Source organism: Vulpes vulpes, chromosome 11, assembly GCF_048418805.1.
Source record: "Vulpes vulpes isolate BD-2025 chromosome 11, VulVul3, whole genome shotgun sequence".
Taxonomy (NCBI): Eukaryota; Metazoa; Chordata; class Mammalia; order Carnivora; family Canidae; genus Vulpes; species Vulpes vulpes.
In genome coordinates this window covers 99670692-99697011 of record NC_132790.1, presented here as the reverse complement: position 1 = coordinate 99697011, position 26320 = coordinate 99670692, and the positions used below count along the sequence as shown (strand labels likewise).

At 44.4% G+C, this 26320-nt stretch overlaps 1 long non-coding RNA gene across 2 annotated transcripts; it reads left to right on the top strand.

Annotated features, from left to right (window-relative positions):
- Positions 1 to 235: 235 nt before the first annotated feature.
- LOC140594535 (uncharacterized) lies at positions 236 to 25812 on the top strand. 2 transcript variants are annotated; one of them, XR_011995399.1, is made up of 3 exons: positions 236 to 602; positions 8121 to 8275; positions 22962 to 25812. It is a non-coding gene; the product is annotated as an uncharacterized lncRNA (long non-coding RNA). The 2 variants fall into 2 exon arrangements; XR_011995398.1 differs by lacking the exon at positions 22962 to 25812 and adding an exon at positions 11110 to 11658.
- Positions 25813 to 26320: the final 508 nt, after the last annotated feature.

Here is a 26320-nt window from a genome sequence, read left to right as displayed (position 1 = left end):
CCAATGTGTCCTGAACTGAATGGCGGGGCGTTTCTTGGAACCAATCCATCATTCTTTGTCCCTATATCATGTTCAGTCATCTGTGGTCTCCTGGTTTACTCCTCTCCGTGGACCTTCCCTGATTCGTCTGAGAGACGGGCCATCCGGGGTCTTCTGAACTGAGTGGAATAGGAAGGAGTAGGTTTGCATGGAAACAAGCTGCAAGAGAGCCCGGGGGCAAAGCGGATTTGTGGCAAAGCTGTTTAGCTGAATGCGGGAAGAGGAGGAGGACAGCAGAAGGGGTTTTTAAAATTCCTTTCTAGAATTTCCTGCTGCCACTTCCTCCAACTTGCAAGAAGCACACACACACACACACACACACACGCACACACACACCAAACCCACTCCACTGCTTGCTCTCTTTTTGCCTCTCGGTGCTCTCTCCTGAATCTTCTTTTTTATCCTCTACGATCAATCTTTTTTAAGGTTTTATTGTTTTCCCTGTGACACCTACTGAGGACAACAACAGTCGGTCAAAATGCTTCCCCCCAGTGTTATCTGCATCTTCTGCAGAACTAAACATCGGAAGTCTTAAGAACTCTGCAGAAGCCGAGGAAAAGGAGGTTAGTAGAATTATCAGTATCGGTGTCAGGGTTTGTGATGAGAGGCCAAGACTGGCTTAATAGGTCACTATTAAAAGTAAATCATTGTATACTGAAGTGACAATCAAACAAACTTGCTGCAACAAATTTTATCTCGCATTTTCTATCAATATTGCTTTTTGACCTGGAAATAGTGGGCGAATAATTTTATTAGGCAATGACCTAAATAAAAATGTCCACTTTCCTATCCTCTAATACTATATACATGCAAATACTTTTCTTTTTTTAAAGATTTTATTTATTTATTCACTAGAGAGAGACACACACACACACACAGAGAGGCAGAGACACAGGCAGAGGGAGAAGCAGGCTCCATGCAGGGAGCCCGACGTGGGACTCGATCCCAGGACCACCGGGATCACGACCTGAGCCGAAGGCAGGTGTCCAACCGCTGAGCCACCCAGGCACCCCGTGCAGATGCTTTTTGCTTTGAAAATTCCTTTGGTGAATATCAGACTGCCTTCAAAATCAGCATCTTATTTTGGGGGCATTTAAAGATTTTATTTATTTGAGAGAGAAAGAGAGAGCACGTGGGGAGGGGCAGAGGGAGAAGGACAAGCAGACCCCCAGCTGAGCAGGGACTCCATCAGGGCTCGATCCCAGGACCCTGAGATGGTGACCTGGGCCTAAGGCTTCACCGACTGAGCCACGCGGGCACCATTGAGGGCATTTAGCTGAGGGGTGTGGAGAGTCCAAATCCACGGTATTGAGAGACCAGTTGTGACTTTTCGGACTCTTAATTGCCTTCTAAGAACCATGGCTTAGATGGTCTTAGGTGGCTCAGACCTTTGCCTCGTTGGCTAAGACTTGATGTTCTGTGAGGCCGAACGAGCTCTTTCCTTACCCCAAACCTGTTGATAGGCCCGGTTCCCGCAGGGCGGGGGCTGCGGCACCCTCTGCGGCACCCTCTGTCATTGTCGTGTGCCGGGCGCAGGAACAGCCAGTGCCTCAGTCCAGAGGACACTGTGCCTGTCTCCACAGAGAGGCTGGAAAGGGCCCAGGGAGAGGCAAACGCAAGATCAGGGCTTCGGGAGACTTTCACGGAAGGTGGGCTCAGCATGAGGCCTAGAATGACCGAGCCAGGGCGTTGGGAGGAGCCTGTAGAGGTTGCCAGGGCCAGAGAAGTTAGTGTATCGAATTCCTGAATGGAGGGAGGCCAGGGTGGCCGGACCTTGAAAAATTAAGGAAGTCACGTCCAGCTAAGTTAAAGAGAGAGAATGAGCCTTCATCCTCACCCTATCTGCCGCTGATCCCCTCGGAGTTAGGGGAGCGTCCGAAACACCTGGTGGCTGTCCTCCTTCGGAGCCGGTCACCCTACATTAAAAGTAGACACCAGGAGAGTGATTTAAGGCTGTGTGGCCGAAGAGAAGAATTCAGACCCCCGCAGTGAAGACTCCACGCTGGTTCCAGGGAGCAATATTATTTTTCTAGTTGAGAAACATGGCCTTTTGGCAGCAGAAGCCAGTGCTCATGAGCTGATAAAAATGACCCCAGTGCATGCTCGGTCGCCTCCCCAGGTGACATGAACAGCTGTTGCAAAATCCCAGACCCTGATTCCTGCCAGACCACAGGCTACTGAGCCCAGAAAACAAAACCATGACTCATGGTGAACATTCCCGGCCCCTGAGGTGGACACGGTCACACACACGCAAGCACAGGCTCACGCACGCACACGCACGGTGCCAGGGAACTTGGACTCCGTTACCTGGCGTCATGTCCTGGTAAGGACTCCACTTTTCTCTGTTCTTGACGGAATCCAAAGACCTTTCGGGAGCCCCTGCCTCCTCCCGACACCGGGACGAGGAGGATGCATCGGCTCACAAGGGAAGCACACGCTCTGAGGGGACCTGTTTTAGCCTCCTTTGGTTTTCTCTTTCCTCAGGGCTCCTGGGACCCCCTGTCTGGGGGAAGAGACATGGTAGGGGTCTGATTCTTTCCCCAAGAGCAAGGCAGGCAGTCTCGGGGCTCTTTCTGTCCCTGGGGTTGTGTCGCAGCCTTCAGGATGCGATGGCCGTTGTCAGAAAAGTACGTCCGCCCCAGCTCCAGGGGTCTCTGCTCCAGGACCTGGGCAGATAAAGGTGCCATTTTTGGATCTAACACTAGTATCCTGAGATTTAAAAAAAAAAAAATTTGGAAGTTAGTGTCACATGTTGGAAAATGACACAAATGGTTCCATGTCAGCCGGAGCTGGAGACATAGGTTCAAATACTCGCCAGGCCCAGGTGGTCACCGTGGACGAGAAGCAGGCCGCAGCCGGCTGGTGGGGCGGATGGGAAGTGGGGAGGACCAGGACAGGCCGTGGGGACGGGGGCAGGCCGTGGGGACAGGGGCAGGCCATGGGGACGGGGCAGACCATGGGGACAGGGGAGGCCGTGGGGATGGGGCAGGCCGTGGGGATGGGAGTGGGCTGTGGGGATGGGGCAGGCCATGGGGACTGGGGCAGGCCGTGGGGACAGGGCAGGCTGTCGGGACCAGGGCGGGCTATAGGGACGGGGCAGGCCGTGGGGACGGGACAGGCCGTGGGGACGGGGCAGGCCGTGGGGACAGAACAGGCCGTGGGGACGGAACAGGCCGTGGGGACAGGGGCAGGCCGTGGGGATGGGGCAGGCCGTGGGGACGGGGCAGGCCGTGAGGACGGGACAGGCTGTGGGGACGGGATAAGCTGTGGGGACGGGGCAGGCCATGGGGACAGGGGCAGGCCGTGGGGACAGGGTAGGCCGTGGGGACAGGGCAGGCTGTGGGGACGGGGCAGGCCGTGAGGATGAGGGCAGGCCGTGGGGACGAGGTAGGCCGTAGGGATGGGGCAGGCCGTGGGGACGGGACAAGCTGTGGGGACGGGGCAGGCCATGAGGGTGAGGGCAGGCCGTGGGGACAGGGTAGGCCATGGGGACAGGGCAGGCTGTGGGGAAGGGGCAGGCTATGAGGATGAGGGCAGGCCGTGGGGACGGGACAGGTCATGGGGACGGGGCAGGCCATGGAGACGGGGCAGACTGTGGGGACAGGACAGGCGTGGGGACAGGGCAGGCCATGGGGGTGAGGGCAGGCCGTGGGGACGGGGTAGGCCGTGGGGACGGGGCATACCGAGGGGACAGGGTAGGCCATGGGGGCAGGGCAGGCCGTGGGGACAGGACGGGCCGTGGGGACAGGAAGGGCCGTGGGGATGGGACAGGCCATGGGGACAGGGGCAGGCCGTGGGGACAGGGTAGGCCGTGGGGACAGGGCAGGCTGTGGGGACGGGGCAGGCCGTGAGGATGAGGGCAGGCCGTGGGGACGAGGTAGGCCGTAGGGATGGGGCAGGCCGTGGGGACGGGACAAGCTGTGGGGACGGGGCAGGCCATGAGGGTGAGGGCAGGCCGTGGGGACGGGGTAGGCCGTAGGGACGGGGTAGGCCGTGGGGACGGGGCATACCGAGGGGACAGGGTAGGCCATGGGGGCAGGGCAGGCCGTGGGGACAGGACGGGCCGTGGGGACAGGAAGGGCCGTGGGGACGGGGCAGGCCATGGGGACAGGGCAGGCTGTGGGGACAGGGTAGGACATGGGGACGGGGCAGGACGTGGGGACGGGTCCTGTCTGAGGCCGGGGAAGCCGAAGCTCCGTGTGGCTGACCGCTTGCTCTCAGGTGCTTTCAGGAGAAGCCGCCGTCCCACGTTCTCCGTGACGCCCTGAGACTGAAATCTCGGCCCCCAATTCAAGCTGTAAAAAACCCCAAATTCCTTTGCTGTTCAAATATGACAAATGCAGATTAGTTATGAGCCATCAATTTTTGACCTGTGGTTGCAGGAAGACTTTACGATATGAACATTTTTATTAACATCTTCCGTAGGATTTTCTGAAACTCTGAGCTCCCACCAACCGGGAAGAGGGAGCACCTACACCCTCCTCTGGGGCCCTGGGGCTCTGGACCGATGCCAGGGCCAGCATGAATATTCTTTGAGGGAATCATTGTTTTTTCCTTAAAAACCCAGGCTAATTGTGCGTTCTTCCCCGTAATACATTTGCGTTGACCTTAATACCCGATTTTGGTTTTAATTTTGGTTTAATTTTTTAATTTTGGTTTTAATTGCTTACCTTGGCGCCTAGACTATGACAGATCTTCAATAAATAACTCCAGTGACTGGAGTACAGTTGGGAGTCCTGGTAGCTACCGCCTGTTGGCCCTGTTGCTTCCTGCACCCCTGCGTGAGCGACGCGTCCTAGGAGAGGAAGTGACGGGGTTACTCAGTTGGTAGGTGGCAGAGTTGGTGGCATTGCGTCTTCAGGCAGCCTTACACGACTCGGAACTCTTCACCAAATTCAGCCCCTGAGAGATTTTAGTGGGGTCCTGAGGTTCGAGCTCCCATCATTTGGGCTCGTTTCCCAGACTCCGCATCCCCCCACTCCCTTTCCCCGCCACCCCCCCCCCCCACATTTATGAAGCACCTACTACTATCTTCCAGATAGGGAGGTGGAAAAATAAATAGACACGTTATAATTCAACATAGAAAGTGAAATCAGAGGTGCAGGGGTGGAATCCGGGGCCCTGGACATGCGAAGGGATGCGTCTGACTTACATATTCCTTCTTTTTCCCTTTTCACAGATTCCTATAGACATTACCCTTGTGTTGCTCATCTATCGGTACATAGACTCTTTTTTTTAAAGATTTTATTTTTAAGTGATCTCTACATCCAACGTGGGGCTCGAACGTGCAACCCCGAGATCGGGAGTCACTTGCTCCACCGACTGAGCCAGCCGGGCACCCCTATTGGTACATAGTGAACAATAACCATAACCTGTTATTATTATGTCTCTTGATTCTGGGAGCCGACCAGCCACGGTGGCTCGAGGGCTCTGCTCTTGCGGCCGGGCAGTGCGTGGGTCTAGGCTTCTCTCTCTGTTTTCCTCTCCCTGATGACTCCTTCTAGAGGACTTTTAAGTTCTTCTGGCCTTCTGACTCTCCCCACCAAGCAAACGTTTTGGTGCCATTCCAGGGGAAATCCTCTCCCGCACACTAAAATCAGAGAGTGCCCTGAAAACCCAAACTACTTCCCCTGCCAGTCTTACTTGTCCTGATCACAAGGAAGCATGTGAAGAGACCGCTAGTATTTTTAAAATCTCAGACTCCTGGCTTTTAGTTAGAAATTTCCACTCTGGATTTCAAGGGAGTTATCTCAGAGCCTTCCCCAGCGACGCCCGTGGTGTAGACATCTCAAAGCCCATCTCATGTAGGTGTCTGGCAATGGACAGCAGCTGTGGCAAGAGTCTTAGTGGAGGCTGTTGGCCCGAATACCTACAGGCTGGGGCTTCCTCACACCCTGGAGCTGGGGTGCTGAGGTCAGACATCCTGGGAGGGAGGGAGCAGGTTTCTATCAGCCTCTTTGCCTTTTCCTACTTGGCCTCAGAAGCCCAATGGTTTCACCTCTGCTGCCTTGCAGGGTGGCCACAAAGGCCCTGTTTCAAGGCAACAGGACACGGAATCCGCCTCTTGATGAGAGGACTGTCAAGAAGTTTACAGATATGCTTTAAAATCACTGAAACTAAAAAAAAAAAAAAAAAAAAAAAAAATCACTGAAACTTCAGTTCTTCCTCTGTGTGGCTCTCTAGGGTCATCCAAAGGGAAGGCAGCGCCTCTTGAGCGCATAGTTAAGCTCTCGGCAGGGTTGACATTGCCCTCCTCCTAGCTCAGGTCTCAGGCGACAGACGATGAGGACAGAGGAGCTACGGTGACTGCCTTAGAACTGGGCGTCCGGAAGCGTCCTGGACCTAGTCCCACAAGTGGGCTCCGTGTGTTATGTGAATCACTGAAATCATGGACTACTTGAAGCCAGAGTAAAAATGGTAGAACTTCCTGGAGCATCCAGGAACTCAACCACTTGAGAAGAAAAAAAAAAAAAAATCATCTCATTCACAGGACTTGTCAAAGAATCAGCTTTATATTAAAGCCAACCACCTGAATTTTACATAATGAAAACGACACTCAAGGAAGCATTCCCTCGCGTGGGGCCCCTGTGAAGTCCCCAGTGGGCACGTTCGCTCTCCTCTTCCTCTTCGGCGTTCTTTCTGGAAGAGTTGAGGAAGCACGAGCTCTCTCACATTCCTGTTGAAGGTCCCGGTGAGACTGTCGGTTCTCAGCAGAGGACTGGAGCTGAGGTCTCACTGATTCGGAGATGCGCTTTATTCTTCTTAATTCTGTCTTCCAGGACACTGGAGCAGGAGCACCGCACCTGTTGCTGCTGTGGAGTCTTGATTATCGGGGCCCGATGTCGAGTCCTACACATCCTGGGCTCCGCAGGCCCCTTCTCCCTGCCCACCTCTCAGCATTTCCACTGGTGCAAATGGTGGCGGCCGCTGTTTACCGTGTTGTTTGCTTGTTAACTGGATTTTTCAAGCCTTCTTTTCTATGTCCTCATATCGCAAAGGAATTTTCCTTTGGGGACAGTACTGCCTGCTTTCGTGTGGTCTTGGCTGTGCCATCAGGCACGCGCCCGCCTCCTGGCCCTCGCTCGGTCAACTCCGACCCCTTCCTTGACCACAGACCCAAACGTGTCAACTAAACGGACCCAAATCAGGAGACCACTTGCATTAATTTCTGTCACTGCTGTAACAAATTAGCACAAACCCAGTGGCTTAAAACAACAGAAATGCATTCTCTCACAGTTCTAGAGGCCACAGTCCAAAAGTGGCATTGGCGCAGCTGGTTCCATCTGGAGGCTCCAGGGGACAATCTGCTTCTCGCCTTTTCCAGCTTCTGTAGACCACCTGTGTCCCTTGTCCGGGGCTCCTTCCATCTTCAAAGCACATCCATCCGCTCTCTCCTTCCAGAATCTCAGCACCTTCTCTCGGACTCTGATTCTTTCTGCCTCCTTCTTCTGCATGTCCTTGTGATGACATTGGGACCCCCTGGATAATCCAGGGTAACCTCCCCCAGGGCAGGGCCCTTAATTTAATCACATTTACAACATCCTCTGCCTCATAAAGTAACATATTCACAGACCGCAGAGTTTAGAATGTGGAAATCTTTTGGGAGGGGCTTTTTTTTTTTTTTTTTTTTGCATTTTTTTTGTATACTACACGGCTCTTCTGGGAAAGCAATCCATTCAAAGGTGGACATGTAACTGAAACAGGAAAATTAAATCTTTCCCTGGGATTATTATTAGGATGGGAGGAGAAGTTATTTTTCCTGGGAGTGGCCAATCTTGAAGACAATTATGGTGGGGCTGCTGGAAACTCTCTTTCCAGTTACTGGATGAAGCTCATCTGCAGGAGGGAATGAAGCCAAGTGATTGAGAATTGTAGCCAAGGGCAGTGATGATAATATTTGAGCACCTGTATCCAGCTATACGTGACACCAGGCCTACCCATGATTTCCTAGGCTTAGGAACCAATACATCCTTTTGACTTTGAACTGAATTTTTCTATACTAATAAATCTATATTTTTCTCAAACAATGAGAAGGAAAAGGAGGTGAGAGTCAATTCAATTATTTTTCTGTTCTTTTTCAGGGATATGATAACTGTGGTTGAATATAAATGAAGTTGAAGCTGTCAAAATAAGTCTTTATAAACATCATTGGGTTTTGTTTTCTTATGTCTTTCCCAAACTACAACAGAGAATTAGAAGCCAACTCTATTAAAAAATATGGATGTGACTGCAACTGGTAAGTTATTGGTATAATAAATTTCTTGACTTTTTGCCGCTTCCTCATTTCCAAAAGGAAAGAATGTCTCTCTTTAGCAAGAAGCTAATTCTTATAGGCTCCCTTGTCTAGAGGGAGGCAGGTGGATAGTGTTAGCAACTTGTCGTCTTTCAGGCCTGGGAATGTTTGTTCTGAACAGTTTGATCCACTAAGAAATTATTATTGGCCTGTTCCAAGAGGATATAGTCGCAGAAGCTGATGTGTGAAGAAAGAGTGGCCCCTCCTCAAAGGGAGGGCATGGAATGGTGGGCTACACCTGCCACATTCCGTCAGGAGGTGAAGGCTCTTTCCCTTCCCTTGAAGCTGGGCTAGACTTCCGGCTTGTGTTGACCACCAGAATGTGGAGGAAGTGATGCCTTGCTAGCGTCAGTGCCAGCTCCTTAGAGGTCAGCTTCTCCTTACTCCTTCTTGAAATACTGCCTCTTAGGATCCAGACACCAGGGAATAAGCGTGGACTAGACCACTAAGTGATAAGAGGCCACATGGAAAGACCCTGGGGGGAGAGAGAGGACCAGGTTGGACCTTCCACTGCCAGTAGTGCTCACAGATGAAAGCAGTTGCATGGGGTGTCCAGGAGGCTCAGTGGGTTAAGCACCTGCCTTCGGATCAGGTCAGGATCCCATGGTTCTGCGATTGAGCCCTGCTCAGCAGGGAGTCTGCTTCTCCTTCTCCCTCTGCCCCTCCCGCACTTGTGTGCCCATGCTCTCTCTGTCTCTCTCTCTCTGTCTCTCTCTCTCTAACAAATAAATAAAATCTTTAAGGAAAAAAAAAAAAAGCAATTGCATGAATGTTCCCAGCCAATGCTGCTTGGAACAAAGATGAGATTCTCTCATTGAAGTCTACCCAAATTGAAGGATCATGGGTTATATCTGATTGTATTCAAGCTATTAAGCTTTGGGGTTATTTGTTATGCTGCCTAAGGTCACTGAAGCGGGCGGACTGCCTAAGATTGGGAATAAGGGGTTGCAGTGGGTGACATGTAGTGGAGACTTTCATGTTGTTTCGTGTGCATGATGCATTTTGCTTTAATGCATCTTGTAAGTGTAGAACCTCATACTGGAGAAGGGTTATTAGGAAACTGAGCGCCAGGGGCCAGTCGGCGGGAGCCACTGAGAAGGTTTCCACGGCCACACTTGGCTCAGACGGTGGAGGATTCCAACAGGTTGGACCTTTGGGAAAGGTTTTTAACGGGATGTGTTTCTTCACCTTTGCTCCTTCCTGCTTTTCTGGCAGATGTCATGAGTAGAACCCTAGCGGTCACCTGGGACCATGAGACAATTTGTGCATGAAAATCCTGCACTAAAAATGGCAGAGCAGAAAATTGGAAGGATCTAAGAATTAGACGATTTGGTGGGGTTGCCGGGTCTGGAGTCCTTACTTCCAGATTTCTTTCGCTTGATGAAATAACTGTCATTTCTTTAAGCCACTTTAGGTCTCAGTTACATTCGGCCGAAGGCGTTTCCTGGTGGGTACACTCAACAAAACAACCAAAGCCGTGGGTCATTAAGTGGGCTATGAAATGAATCATATTTAACATGATTTACAAAAGTAAAGAAATATGTTTCCCCAACCTTTGTTGCAGAACTTGTAGTAACAGGTCTTTGGAAAATAGTAGCATAAGAACATTATCACCAACTAGGTTTCTCTCACACACTGAAGACGTGGGAACAGCTTGAGATTTAAATGGATGTAAATCTGGGTTTGAATTCTAGCTCCTTCTCTTCCGAGAGGTGACTTAACCTCCTTGAACTTCATATTCCTTATGTAAAAAAATGGAGGTAAGACATCCTACTGAGTTTCTGGGATAATTTAATAAAGTACCTCATTAAATACAAATTACACTCTCGGGCCCATAGGGAGCCCTCAGTAAATGACAGTGGTATAGGTTGTGCATGGTGGGCAAAAGGGGTAATTCTATGGAAAAGAACAAAGTGAGGGCAGAGAGACACGAGTTGACGCAGAGAAGAGAAGGCTCCGATGTTATGATCATGATTTTCAAAGCTCTCCCTTCTGCAGACCTTCATCTCCTCAAGGAGCAGAGACACCTTTTAGAGGAAGGAGATACTATAGTTAGTGGGTTGTAAAGCCAGGTATTAAACCAAACACCCAGCTACATGCTCAGAATTGGGAAACAGAATGAAACCTCAAACCTGGGCAGTTATGAAGAAAAGAAGCCAATATGAATGAAAAACTCACTTCTGGTTTTTTCTTTAGCAAATATTGACTACTTCTAGGGTTCTTGTGCTGAGGATAGTGGAGAACAGGACAGGCCAAGTCCCTGCCCTGGGGGAGCTTTTGTTCTGTACCAAGGAGAGGCCATAGGTACGTAGACGGGAGCATGCCCTGTCAGGACCCGAGGAATTGGTTGAGGAGAGACCGAGCAGGTGAAGAGGCAGAGAGGGATGAGGTGTGAGGGATGCTTTCGAGAATAGGCTTCTTGGACCCAAAATAATATCCAAAGAACATAAATTAAATATATAAAGATCAAAATTGCTTGGTTACTTTATCTTCAGATCATCATGGGTTTTGTCTGAGGGTCCTAGAGAGAGATGCTGGTCCATCATTTTCTTCTTTCCAGAAAGATTTCACAATGCAGCTCCCGAATACACTTCTGAGTATCCTTAATCTGCTGATATAATATCCCCAAGCCTCAGTTTTCTTAACAGTCATATTAGATTCATAATACCCGCTTCACAGGGTTTGTGGGAAGCCAAGGCAAGGTTAAGGTTTGCGAAGTGCCTGGCACGCTTTCAGAGCCCCTGGAATATTCATTCCTTTCTCTTTTCTTGGAGTAGGATTTAACAGAAGGAAAATGCTCCAAACTAAAGCCAGAGACATTACTTGTGGAAAGACAAGAATTCTTGATTGTTGGGGTGATGACTTTGAACTTGAGCTTCTGATGGAGTTTGTGGATTACTGAGACATTGGAGAGATGAGGCCCATGTGTATCCTTTAATTAGAATGAAGACAATGGGTTGGATCCAGTCATGCCTTCCCATTTTTTTTCTAGCTCTGTGGTTTCTGCCCTTGGCTTCTGCCCTTTCTTTTTCAGGCTAGAAGTCGAAGTTTCCTAGATGCAAATTCACGGACGTATGCGGGTCTGCCTACATTACAATAATCTGAGAAAGTGTTGTAAAAATAGATGCCCTCATCCCAGTCTGCACTTTTTATTTTTTACCCCCAGCTCTAGAGATTTTGATTCAGCATGTCAAGAGTGGGGTCTGGAAATGTCACTGAGACAGAATTGTATCAAATTCCATTTTAGGTTGTTCATTCAGTTATAATAAAAATGGTTATTCTCCTTTGAGCCTCATAATCTTTGCTAGTCATTTGCCTTAAATTTATAAAATAATAATAATTAAAAACTACAGCAATATTTCCTTAACATAACTTAATATTTTCCTTATACAACTGTCTACGTCCATTTCAATCTAGTTACTATTGATTCAAAGACAGAATCTCAAAAATGAATTAAATTTCCACTTCCATCTTTAGGTGGATTTTGCACAAATCAGTGGTTACTTTCCTAAACCCCTTTTCTCTTATGAATTTTAGCTTAAAAAAATAATGAAACTACTACATTCAGCCAGATATCTAAAATCCAAATTTAAAGACTCTTAAAAAAAAAAAAAGAACTTTTCAGTAACTGCCATTGGTACAATTGGGTTAATAACTGAAAAAAGAAAAGTTGGATCTCTACCTCATTCTGTAAACTGGTATGAATTCCAAATCAAATATTTTAATGTAAAAAAATCAAACCATACAATTAGAAAAGAATACATGGATAAATTCCTTTTTTTAAAAAAAGATTATTTATTTATTTATTGGAGAGAGAGAGATTGCACAAGAGAGCAGGAAGCAGACTTCCCATTGAGCAGGGAGTCCTACGTGGAGCCTGATCCCAGACCCCCAAGATCACCACCTGAGCTGAAAGCAGATGCTTAACCGACTGTGCCACCCAGGTGCCCCTGCGAGGATAAATTTCTTTATAAGATTTGAGTAATGAAGGTCTTCCTATGACTCAAATTTCAGGTGCCATAAAAGATTAGGTAAAGACCCAAAATTCTGCATGGCAAACAAACAAACAAACAAACAATAAAACAAAAAAACACAACAACAACAACAAAAAAAAAAACAGCCCCACTGGAACTATGTGAAAAGACAATAAGCTGGGGGGAAAAATCTTCAGCTCATATAAATAAGAATTAATATCCGTAATATATATAGAATGTCTTTTTCTCTTTTTTTTTGAATGTCTTTTTCTTTATTTTTTTTTATTTTTATTTTTATTTTTTTAATTTTTTATTTATTTATGATAGTCACACACACAGAGAGAAGGAGAGAGAGAGGCAGAGACACAGGCAGAGGGAGAAGCAGGCTCCATGCACCGGGAGCCCGACGCGGGACTCGATCCCGGGTCTCCAGGATCGCGCCCTGGGCCAAAGGCAGGCGCCAAACCGCTGCGCCACTCAGGGATCCCTGAATGTCTTTTTCTTTAAAGAAAAAATGTCTTTAAAGGAAAGGTTTGTATAATTTTTGAAAGTTGGCAAGGCATAGGAGCAGATACAGAAAAGACAATGTGAACGGTCTCTAAAATTTATGAAGCGATGTTCCAAATTCCTCATAATAAGAGCGTTAAAGCTATATCGAGACACCATTTCTCAGCTAGCGGATTGGTAAAAGCTCACTCTGCGGAAATGCGGATTGGCACAGCTCCTGCAGAGAGTGAGCTGACGCTAACTATCAAGGTTACAACTGCACTTACCCATTGAGACAAGCCCACTGCTGGGGGGGGTTGCTCCTATAGACACCCCTTTCCTGGTGCACGAGGAAGTGAGCTTGAGGATTTTTTCATTCCAGCTCTGTTTGTCCAAATAGTCCTAGTGTCCAACAAGGGAGGATTAGCTAAATAGCTCATGGACATTCAAACAGTGGAATACTTGGCCACTGGAAACACCTGGATACCATTCACAGCTATTGACGGCCCCTGAGATACGTGGTGCCACAAAGATCAATCCAACCTGTCAGGTAACTTTGGTGCAGGAAGGGCAGGAGAAGGGTGCATAGCTATATTATTTTGTATTTGAACTAAGAATCTTTGCTACAGATAAACTAACAAGGTAGTTGAGGATGAAGGAAGCAAGGTGGATTCAAGGACAAGCAGGCACTTCTTTTGCTTTGCAATCACCACGTGGCTAATATTTTTATTTGAAAGAAAAATGACAATAGTTTTTCGCATGGGTTTTACGGATGAGGCAGGAGACATTTCATTGTATCCCTTTTTATGCTGTTCTGTTTTACACACCAGAAGATGGTGTCACCTAACTAAGGTAGAAAATTTAAAGTCTTCTGTGATTGGGGCACCTGAGTGGCTCAGTCAGTTAAGCAACCTGGCTCTTGGTTTTGGCTCAGGGCGTGATCTCAGTGTCGCGGGCAAGTGGAGCCCGTGTCAGGCTCTGTGCTCACCTCAGAGTCTGCTTGAGGCTCTCTTTCCCTCTCCCTCTGCCCTCCTCATCCCCTGTATGTCCTCTGTCTCTCTCTCTCTCTCTCTCAAATAAATAAACAAGTCTTAAAATAAGTAAATAAATAAATAAAGGCCTCTGTGGAAAAGCAAGAATGAGCAGATCTCCCATGGATAATTGTGGGTTTTTTTTTTTTGATAATTGTGTTTTAAATAAAAATATCATTTTGGTCAGAGAAAAGTGAAGGATAGACCATCCCATGCCAACCACAAGAGGAAACCTCCCTAAGAACACGGTGTGAAAAAACAGACTGCAGGGGCCTTCGGATAATTTTTCCCAAGTGCGAATGGACTGGCCATGAACCATGTGTGTTTAAAGATTTTTGTTTTCCATGAAAGAGAGAAATCCATCCAGTAAAATGTTATTTTAAATAACCTAAAAACCACGAAGAAAAAAATGCGTTATTAGTCCTCAACTGTGTATTTTGGCTGCAAGTAACAAAGGAACCTTTTCACAGTGCCAAAATCAGGAGAAAGTGGGCCTCTGACATGGGTTCGGAGACTTAATAATGTCACAAAATTGCTTCGAAAGCCCCAGACATAAGCATGTGTGTTCAAGGAGGATGAAAGGAAGGAATTGCTTTTATAAGAAAAAAAGAAAAAAACCAGTAACTTTGCCTAAATCCCCTAGCACACTTTTCTCTCGCCTCTCATTGGCCCAACTGTGTCACATGGCCATCCTTAAATGCAAGGGGCAGGGTTGCGAAAGTGCGTATTTAGTCTTGCCAGTTTCTGTGGCGGGAGCCGAAGTGGGAGAGTGTGAGGGGTGAGCCCACGATGTCTGCCCAGCTGCAAGTGGCACCCACCACCTCTGCAGGTGCCTCTGCTCAGTACGATCCCAGGGTGGGTAATCAGATCCCCAACTGGAGGCTTATTTGAGGCTGATTTCCCCAGTGTTAAAGGAAGATGGAACAGGAGGTTTCTTTCAATTTACTAGGCCTCTGCCCTTTTGGAACTGCCCACCTGTTCTCTGGAGCTGTGAAAGTGTAGTGCCCTTGAAAATAACACTAGTCAACCCCTATGCTCACGTTAATTGTTATTATATTTTTTAGCCTTAAGAATTATTATTATTATTAAATTAATTTAATAATAATTAAATTATTATTAGCAAGCACTTAAATAACTTTAGAGAAAAATCTATTCACTGCATATTCTATTTTTTTTTATTATTTTTTTTTTATTTTTTATTTATTTATGGTAGTCACAGAGAGAGAGAGAGAGACATAGGCAGAGGGAGAAGCAGGCTCCATGCACCGGGAGCCTGATGTGGGATTCGATCCTGGGTCTCCAGGATCACGCCCTGGGCCAAAGGCAGGCGCCAAACCGCTGCGCCACCCAGGGATCCCTTCACTGCATATTCTTTTTTTTTTTTTTTTTCCTTCACTGCATATTCTAATGGTCAGAGTGGCTCTTTCTTTAAGAAACCCCGTGACTGTAAGTCTGTCTGGTTTTAGTTACTTAGATTATCTCAGCACTTGGGATGGAGCTTTGGGAGCTTAGAAGGCCGTTCCCAACACTTGATCATTAAAGATTTACATGACCTTTCAGCCCAATCAAATTAGTGCTAGGCCAAGTCTTGTAAAATGAAAGTAAATACTCTTAATTGGGAAATACAATTTTAGTAAGTGTTTGTCTGCCGTTACACTAGAACGTGTCTTCTCTTCAACAGGTTTATATTGCACTACAGAACGATTTAAATATTTCTGTTATTAAAATCCAATGTTGATAATTTTTTGATGATCCCCTTTTTCAAGAAATACACTGTGCTTGACATTGCACAGCCATTCAGCAAATTGGTGTATTTAAAATAATCTGGTGAAGGTGGCATTTTAATGTCACTAATTGCTGTGAGAGACTCTTGTGCTTGAGGATTTCTTGCTGAAGTTCCTTCCAGCTCCATCTCAAGTTCTGTGATTCTGTGGTTGTTCATATTTAAATATAAGCCATGGTTTACCGAAATTCTGAACTTGCTATTTCTTTGGATCTTAAATTCAGGTCTATAATTTGATTTCAGGGTGAGAAAGTGGTGCCCCCATACCCACCAAATATTTATTCCACCCGATGCTCCATATTTCCTCGAGAGGGAACAGATTTTTTAATGCCATCATTAGAGAATCTTTTGAAAATAGATTCCCCTGGAGGAGGTAATACCTAACCTTGATTGGAAATAGCCTTGCTCACATTATTAGCAGTAGCCCAAATATGCAAAGAGCCCAGATGCCCATCGACTGACGAATGGGCACGGGAATGGATATGTATACAATGGGATATTACTCAGCCACCAAAAAGAATGAAATCTTACCATGGGAAACAACATGGATGGAGCTGAAGAGTATTATGCTAAGTGAAGTAAGTCAGTCAGGGAAGACAGATACCATTTGATTTCACTCATATGTGGAATTGAAGAAACAAAACAGATGAATATATGGGAAGGGGGGAAAAAGAGAGGGAAATAAACCATAGGGGACTTTTAATGAGAGAGAACAAACTGAGGGGTGATGGAGGTAGGTAGGTGGGGGATGAGCTGGATGGGTGTTGGGTATTAAGGAGGACACTTCTGATGAGCACTGGGTGTTGTATGTAAGTGATGAATCACTGAATTCTACTCCTGAAACCAATATTGCACGGTATGTTAACTAACTAGAATTTAAATAAAAATTAAAAAAAAGAAATAGTGCTAATAATACATTAAAAAAAAAGAGATAGCCTCACTCATCCTGGTGGTGGAGTAGAAGTTAGGTCAGTAACGGAGATTAACATAACGGTGGACAGTGGTCTTGCTCGAGGTGGGTATTCTTCACTCACTCAAACATACATGTCTTATGGGAAGAACAATCATCCATCCTAGAATTCACACTGTCTGTCTACTCATTTACTCAGTTGACAAATGTTTATTGAGCAAATGCTGTATGAAAGACATTGATACAAAAAGAAGGGTCTATGTTGGGGATGAAAATATAGAAAAAGTTGAGAGGCAATGGTTTTTGCAATGTTTTTAGAGCCAAGGAAGCCCATAATTTAGTATGATTTACAGAGATCCCTCATACCTAAGGTGGATATAGGCGGAACTGAGCATGTGTGGTGAACTCACATCCATGAGCCCCGCTGCTTTGCTCTCTCCCTGAAGTCTCCCCAAGGGGTAATGAGCATTTTTAAAAAGTATTTATTTATTTATTTATTTATTTATTTATTTATTTATTGAGAGAGAGAGAGACAGAGAGAGAGAGAGAGAGACAGAGGGTGTGTATAGAGGGAGGAGCAGAGAGAGAGGGAGAGAGAGAATCCCTAGCAGACTCCTCACTGAACGCAGAGGTAATGTGAACGGTTTTGCTCAACAGATGACAGGAGCCCCCTCAGGAACGGCGTCCTTCTGAAGAGCTGCCACCTATACCTATATCAAGTCCTCTAATGCCCACCTAGTAGCCTGGTCATGGATATAGACCTGCCACCTCCAGGATTCTTGCAATGGCCATGATGCCCCATAGAGGCGGATGGGGCAGGGTGGGAGACATACTGTCCGGCACCAGGGCTGCCAACCGAAATGTTCAGTAGAGCAACGCTGGCCAAGTGCTTATGTGAACTGACACAGCGGGGCCCAGGGGCACAGCGCTGCACATGCCCCACTGAGAGGAGACCAGGGGGCTGCAGGTCCGGCCCACCGCCACCCAGATGTTTGCATTTAAAAAAGAAGCCAGCTCTCTCTATTTTTTATGATATTAATGAATTCAAAGCTTTAATACGTGGGGAACCAAACAAAACACGTCACTATGCTGGCTGTCAGTTTGAAATTTCTGATCCAGTGCTCTGATTTTAGACCTTCCCTAGTATCTTATTCATTGACCAAGGTTATTGGTTTTTTTTTTTTTTTTACATTCATTCCATAGAACTGAGAGCCATAGGTGCAACAGAGAAGTTGAGAGACAAATAACAAGGGAATCCAAACAAACACCACCTTATACATATAAGATGCACTAGTTATCATAATAGTAGCATTAAAAATATGCATGATGTTACATCCATTTGTTTTTTTAAAGAGACTTGACTTTTTTTAAAAAGATTTTTATTTATTTACTCATTAGAGACAGAGAGAGAGAGAGAGAGAGGCAGAGACACAGGCAGAGGGAGAAGCAGGCTCCATGCAGGGAGCCCGATGTGGGCCTCGATCCCAGGAGCCAGGGATCACACCCTGCGCTGAAGGCGGATGCTCAACCTCTGAGCCACCCAGGCGTCCCATTACATTCATCTATGATGAGGTCAGTCACTCACTATATCACCTCTCGTAAGTGACTTACGCTCTGTTTCAGTTTCCTCATAGGTCAAATGGAGATATGTTAGTATTTACCTCAAAAAGTTGTTGCGAAGACTAAATTAGATCATGCGATATAATTACTTGCAGAATTCATGCTGTGAGAGGTTATGAGGGGGAGCCAAAACAACGCCCCTTTTCATTGCCTCAGATCTGAACCAGTTACAATATAATAAAGTTATTCCACAGAGAATGAAATATCACCATTATCAGTGGTAAGGGTGCAAGTCACATTAGTTTGACCAATGAAATGGGCTTGTTGACTACCTACCTCACATGGTTGACCTTGAGACAATCTACCAGAGAGAATTTTGCTTTCAGAGGAACACACTCTTCACCCAGGGTACTAGCTGAAGTACTTTACTAACTAAAAGAGAATTAGTGCCTTTGTTGGCTCCCACCTCTGGCGCATTAGTTCTATCTAACTGGGAAACATTGACCAAAGGCCGTCAGTTAATGAGAGTGCTCCCCGTCCAAGTAGAAGGGTGGGACGAGAAGCCTGGGATATTGAGCAGAAATCCTCTCCAAGGACACAAAGGTAAGGAATAAGGAAGAAGCACTTTCCCTAAGATTTAGTAAGTGTTTGATAAGTGGCACCTACTATAATTATCGTTAATATTCAGCGTGGCTAGTCTTTAGGTGACTTGCAAGGTGCGCCCTGCCCAAATGTAATCAATGTATCCCCAAATTGGAATTCTGCAAACTGTGTTCTGTAGGATCTAAAAGAAAAGCTGGGGGAAATGGACTCCAGGCTTAAATAATTTTGAGAAAATGCAGATTACAGAATAGATTTCTACTGCAAAATAGATTTCTCTACCACAGGACTTCTTAGAGTTTTTTATATGCTAATTTGCACTTGACATGGTGATAAATATGTATAATATGTATAAAGAATGCCTCTATTTCAAACTTATTTGTGCCAGGACACTTTTTTCCTAGCATGTTTATCAACATTCCAGCAAAATGTTCTGTGCATGATGGCTAGGGAAATGCTAATTTAGATTAATTTTAAATCAACCAATTTATCCAAACACTTAGGAAAAATGTTAACTACTGCATGTTGTATGTGTCAATTTACTACAGACTCTCATGAGCAAAAAAACAAAACACTGACAGCATTTAAGTGCACTTATTAAATGCTCCTGCCATTTAAAACATTGTAGGTTTTTTTTGTGTGTGTGTGTGTGTGTTTTGACCCAGACAGACAAAAATAAAAGTGGTTGAGCTAATTCTCTTAGGTGAAGATTTAGTCTTTTGTTCAGTTTGGGTTGTCAGCGGCTTTGTCATTACGAGCTAGGCCCTCTTTACTGCAGATGAGCTGGTTTCTGCATATGGGGCATGATGTACATTGTTCAGAAGGAGGGAGGATTTGAATTTGGGGGGCTCATCAAATTTAGATTTCTAATTAAAGCAAAAGATTCTTTAAGAAAACACACACACGCACACGCACACAAACCCTAGTTTTGACATGGCAATTCATTGCTTTCCTCCTAAAGTTTTCTTTATAATAATTTTTAAAAATGGAAGCCATATGCTTCCAATCCCTTTATAATTCTTGTTCCAAATGCTGCATTAAAAATTATTTGTTCAAACATTAACTTCTGAATGTTTTTGGCTTTATTCAGTCAGTTTATCCCAACTTTGCACTTGGCAGTAGAGAGGTCTAACCAGTTTCTAAAACTATGGATAACCGTTCTTTGCAATTTCCTTGCAGGACACTATGTTTCAACCTGGGTGTTCTGGTTAATAAGAAATATAGCAACTGGGAGCCTGGGTGGCTCATTCCGTTAAGCATCTGCTTTCTGTTCAGGTCATGACCCCAGGGTCTTGAGATCGAGTCCCGCATCGGGCTCCCCGCAGGGAGCTTGCTTCTCCCTCTGCCTGTGTCTCTGCCTCTCCCTCTGTGTCTCTCGTGAATAAAAAAATAAAAGAGAGAAAAAGAAATGCAGCAACTAATATTTGCAGAGTGTACGCCAAGCACGTTATTTCATTGGATGTTCACAAACATCTTCTGAAATAAATGTGATTATTTTTCCCGTCTCACAGATGGGGATTGGGGCTTCTAGAGAGGTCAAGTAATTCCTGAGGCTACCTAGCTTGTACAAAGCAGTGGTTTGATGGGAACTCAGGCTGTCTGCACCACATTCTGTCCCTGAATCACATGTCCAGTCCAAGAGTACTTGGAGATACTGTTCTTAAAACCCATCTGGTTCTTCAAGATCTTTGCAGAGTCATAAATTTGTATGAATCCAAACATACTTTGTTTACTGTTCACATGAATGGATCTATATTTGGTAACTCCCGGGGCACTCTCAATAATTTAAAAACCACAATGTTCAAACCGTCCTGGGAGGAAAGGATTAATAGGAACAAAGAGTTAGCTGATGCTGTTTAATTGGGCAACATGGGAGGCTGAATAAAAAGAGAAAGACTAGCTCAGTTATGGACGGGGAGTGCAGATTGTACTCTCGAAGCTTTAAGTGGAAACGGATGGGACGCATGCAATGTAGGAACATGAAGGACACTTCACAACTGAGGCCATCATGAAATAACAGCAGCAGAAATACGAAAGCCTCAGATATCTGAAAACCATTTTCGAAGTATTTGCCACAAACTGAGGCTTACTGTACACGGGGACCTTTGCAGATGTGCCAGGATTTATGCTTTATCTGACTGGAATTCTGAAAGGGCCCATGATCACAAATGAGGATAAGTCACCTAGTTAAATGCAGAGAGGTTCCTTCTTTCATTTAGATACTTTGGGGTTTTGTTTTCCTTTCTTTCTGTTGTTACAGCTTGAGAAATGTTCTCTCATGTGAAACAGATTATGCTCTGTGAAGTCATCTGAAAGAATATTAAAGCCACATTGCAGCTTTGCATGGCATGTTACTTAATTTGGGGGTGTGAGAGGGAATTATAGTTCATGATCTTAATAATCAAATACGCAGGGATGAGTATCAAATTTGATCTTTCAGGCTGAAGATCAAATGATGCTTTCCTGTTCTTTCCTCCTTTCCACCCTTGCCCCATTGAGAATAAAGGTCTTTAAGTAACCTTTCCTTGGACCTTTATCAAAGCTACTATGTGAGATACCAACGTGCCTGAAATGGATTTCCTGCCTCCACAGACATACAGTTGCGTGGAGTATCCGCACACCCTTCAAGTAGCTAACAGGTGAAAGAGCACCATAGCCAAAGCTCCAATGGAGAAATGAAGCTTGGTAGAACCCAGAGTAGGCAAAGCTTAAGTTGACCTGAGGGTATTAGAGAAGATGTCATAGAGGAAGGGATATCTGAGTTTGTGTTAAAGGATAAGCAAGATTTTGACTAGTAGAGAAAAGTAGTAGGTAGGAATTTCAAGTTTAAAAGAAGCTTCACTCAACAAGGAGTAGTGGGATTTGCAGGTGGTTAAAGGTTATATCTCCAGCTGAAGGATGCAAATCTAGTTGAAAGGCAAAACAAAACACAAACACATTTGTTTCAGATTCAGCCTATGGGTTGCTAGTTTCTTAGGTTACAGATCAAAGGGCATGAGCCCATGGTCAACAAATCCCGGCTTCAACTCAGGTTTTTCTATTGCCTTTCTCTTAAAAGGTGAACAGATAATTAGGTTACCTGAGGAAACAGCATAAAAGACAAAGGCTAAAAAACACACAAAAAAATAGACAACTTGAGGAAACCAAAACCATGCACAAAAATGAGAACATTGAAAGGAAAACTATCGTTAGTAGCCTTGGCGAGATTAGAAAAGACATCTATCCTGTCTTTGAAGCATGAGCAAGATGCTATTATAAATGGAACATTAAAAATCCTAACTCTTAGAAATTAAAAAGATACTCTTAGAAATAAAAAAAAAATATAGCAGATATAAGATAATTTTAAGATTACTGTGGTAGAGTGGAGAAAGGCTCCTAGAAAGCAGACTCTTCATTTGCCAGGGCTGCCATAGCAAGTACCACAGTCTGGGTGGCTTTAACAACCGAAATTTATTTTCCCACACTTCGGGTGTCCCGAGGTTGAAGATCAAGGTGTCAGTGGGATTGGTTTCTTCTGCGGCCTCTTTGCTCAGCTTGTAGATAACCACTTCATCTTCACATAGCATTCTCCCTCCGGGTGTGTCTGTATCCACATTTCCTTTTCTCATAAATACCAGTCACACTGGATTAAATCCCACCCTAATGACCTCATTTTAACTGACTTATCTCTTTAAAGACCCTATCTTCGCATACAGTCACATCCTGAGGTGCCAGCCAGGAGGACTTCAACGTATGAATATCTGGGGACCACAATCAGCCCATCACATAGACCAAAAAGCCTTAGAAATGGAAAACTGGAGAGAAAAGTAAAGAATAGTAGAGAACTAGGAAAGAAGGTCCAATATCTGAAAAATATGAGCTCCAGAATAAGAGAACAGAAAAATAAAAGAGGATAATAAGTCATTAATGAAGAAATTTAGGAAACATTTTAAGACCCAAGTTGCAAGATTAAAAGGTGTTTTATAGCAAGACAATGGATGAAAATAGACTCACACCGAAGCAATTACCAACAAATTTTAGAATACCAAAGGCAAAGGGAAGACCCCATACAAATGTAGAGGAAAAGCACAGATCATATATGAAAGACTGGGAATCAGAACCCTTTCAGACTCCTCAAAAGCAACACCGAGAGCTAGAAAATAGTGAAGCAGTGAAGCAGCACCTTCAAAAATTTAGAGAAAAAAAATATTTCCTAGTATGAATTCTACATTAGGCAAGTTATCAGTTGAACAAGCAGAATATAAGCATGTTTAGATAAGTGAAGTCTCAACTTTTTATCTTTTAGGTACTCTTGCCCAGCGCTTCTGGAGGATTTGTGCCACCAAGATTGGAAAGCAAACAAAGAAAACTACAGTTGGAGCAATTGTTCTCATTCTGACTGGAATTAAGTGGAACGCTTGATTGGTTTTTGTGTTCCACCTCCAAAAGTTCTGAATTAATTGGCCTTAGGCCCCAGGCATCAGGATTTCCTAAAGTTCTCCAGACGATTTTTATGTACACTCAAGGTAGACATTGAAGAAACAAGAGATAGGAAGGGAATCCCCATGGTGATAGAGAAGGGATTCTGAAACAAAAGTTCTACTCTGAGAGTAGAGTGCGACCCATCTGTGATGGAGCAAGTAGGAAAACTCTAAGAGAAATTTCTTGGAATAGACAAAATTGAAATAATATCTACTGCAAGGCTGAAAGAGGAGATTTGGAAAACTGATAGAGAGTTTGGTGTTGAGCTAGTGATAAGTATATGAGAGACCGAACAAATACAAAAACTAGAAAACTATTAACTCCACCAACACAAAAAAATATTCAGGGGAGGAAAAGTTATCAGAATCTGCTACATGACTCAGTCATGGGAAGGGCTTATGGAAATTCTGAATATTGGGAAGGGGAGAGAGACAAAGTACGCAGGTGTGCAATGCTCTGTGTGTGTGTATGTGTGTGTGCAAGAGCTGTGTTTACCTTTTCTAGGGTAAGAAATCAAGATTTAATAGTTGAAAAAAATTTAAAAAGTAGCCATACAAGTGTGCTATTTAGAAAGCCAAAATTTTGACAGCGTTTGCTTCTGGAGAATGGGAAGTAGGTTGGGAGGGTGGAGGATGGTTGTTTCTCATAACAAGTTTCATAAAAATATTTGACTCCAGAAGCCATGTACATTTTTGACTTTTATTAATATAAAAATGAAAATCTACACACACCAGAAGGACAAGAAAAGGACAAAGTAAACTACTGAGAGATGACAGAGACAAACATGAGAACAGACAGAAACTCAATCCTGCCTTGATTTAAACATTGGTAGTGGAGAGATCAACTAGATCTTTCTACAGAGAGCTCTTTGAGTTGAGATACCAATATGAAGGACTTATTTCATTATTTTAGGATGAAAGAACTGGAACTTCTTTCAGGGAATAGATCTGTTCCAGATTTCCTTTAAGGTCAGGGGATTTTATCAGAGAGTAGAGCTATCTATGACTTTTTATTTTGATTTCACATATAAGCGAAACCATGGAGTATTTTTCTTTCTCTGGCTTATTTCACTTAAGTATAACACCCTCAAGGTCCATCTGCATTGTTGGAAGCTACAAGATTTCCTTCTTTCTCACGGCTAAATAATATTCAATTGTGTATGTGTATCACGTCTTTATTCGTTCATCCACTGATGGGCACTTAGGTTGTTTTTATATCATCTGTACTTTACCCAGAGAGAAACAGGGAGACATTAAGAATTGTATACAGAACTGCTATGTATGGAATGGATTAGAAAGGACAAGGATGGATCAAGAAAGGTTTTTGGAGCAGTCATGTAACAGAGGCTTCAACTAGGGAAGAAGGAGAGAAATGGTGAGTTGTAGATGGCTATAGGACATATTGGAAGGAAAAAATCCATGGGACTTAGGACTTCATGAGTGATTGGATGTGGGCAGTAAGGGAAAAGGAGGGTGGGTAAACGTGGTACAGTGTGGGTACAGCAACCTGAATGGCAGCACCGTTCTCAAAGATATGAAGAGGGACAGATTCCAAGGAAAAAATCTTTAGTTCCACTTTGGGTGCATTGAGTTCCCTATGAAAGTATAATAGCCAAGTGAAAATGTATGCTCAAAAATTTTTTTAAACTTTTTAAAAAGATTTTATTTATTTATTCATGAGCGACAGAGAGAGAGAGAGAGAGAGAGAGAGGCAGAGACACAGGCAGAGAGAGAAGCAGGCTCCATGCAGGGAGCCCGACGTGGGACTCGATCCTGGATCTCCAGGATCACACCCTGGGCTGAAGGCGACGCTAAACTGCTGAGCCACCCCGGTTACCTTGTATGCTCAAATTTATGTGACTAGACCTCCAGAGAGAGAAGTGTATAGGTGACATAAAACTGAGAGTCTTAGATGATAGTTGGAAGCATAAATGTCAAAAAGGTTGTGAAAGGAAGGTATAGAGAGTAAGAAGAAAAGGCACTTAGAACCATGAGGATCACCATTTAAGAAATAGAAAATTAGGTGGCTTGAAAAAGAAATGGAAAGAAGTAGCCCAATAGACACAAAAAAACTAGAAGACAAAGTATTAAGGAAGGACCCAATTAAGAGGGACAGAGAAAATATAGAAGAGTGGGAATGATTAATAGAACAATGTACTTGAGGAAATGAGAAGTGGGCTTCAGACAGAGGAGGAGGCATGCTAGCTCCTCCAATTCAATAGGAGAGAAGAAGAAAAGGGTAGATGCAAATACGTATAAGCTTTTGTTTAAGACGGCAGTAAGTAGACTTGAGTCCGAATCTGGTCCTTTCTTGTCTTTAAGTAGGAACCACGTCATCTGCTGAGAGTGAAAGAACATAGTAGGTTTGGAGGTCTGAGGAAAAGAGAGAAAGTTTGAAATTCCCTTGGTGGAAAATGAGAAATAAAGCTTATTAAGAAAATGTCAAAGGATTCCAGATACCTTTGAGGGCTCTGGTGCTATTGGAAACTTTGCAGTCTGTGCTACATGATTTTCTCCAGTGGCCTAAATCTAGCATTTAAATCTACCAGGCTTTAGAAAGAAAGAAAGAAAGAAGAAAGAAAGAAAGAAAGAAAGAAAGAAAGAAAGAAAGAAAAGGAAAGAAGAAGATAAAGAGAAAAAAATATATAAATAAAAATATAAATCTACCAGTCCTCACAACATGCTGCCTTTAATTTCCTTGTCATTCTCAACCCACACTGTCACTTCCAAAGCATGCACCATTTCTATCCATTGCTTTACTGCAAAAAGTCCTTCCCCCTTCCATAGCCAGGGCTGGGGTGGAGGTGGGTGTTTACTCCGGATTTGCCTGAGGGATTTCTTCTTGTAGATGGAAAGGGAGGCTCTGGTAACTAGAAATAGTCGGTGGCTAAATTTTATTCTAAATGACACATATACATAAAAGTTTAGAAAGTTGGGAATGATAAATGATAACTCAGACCTCCTATGACAACAAGACTATCACAACCTAAGTCAACATGATTTTATTGTTTGTTCCAGAAAAACTTTGTCTTGCAAAGATAAACCAATATTTAACTTTACTATTTGTTTCAGAAAATTCTTACAAATTAATTAAGTGGAGATAGTCCTGTCTGCTCAGCTGGGCAACTCTTACTTACAAGCAACTGTTTATGTATCAAGGCTTACTTCAAGACTGTTGCCTCAT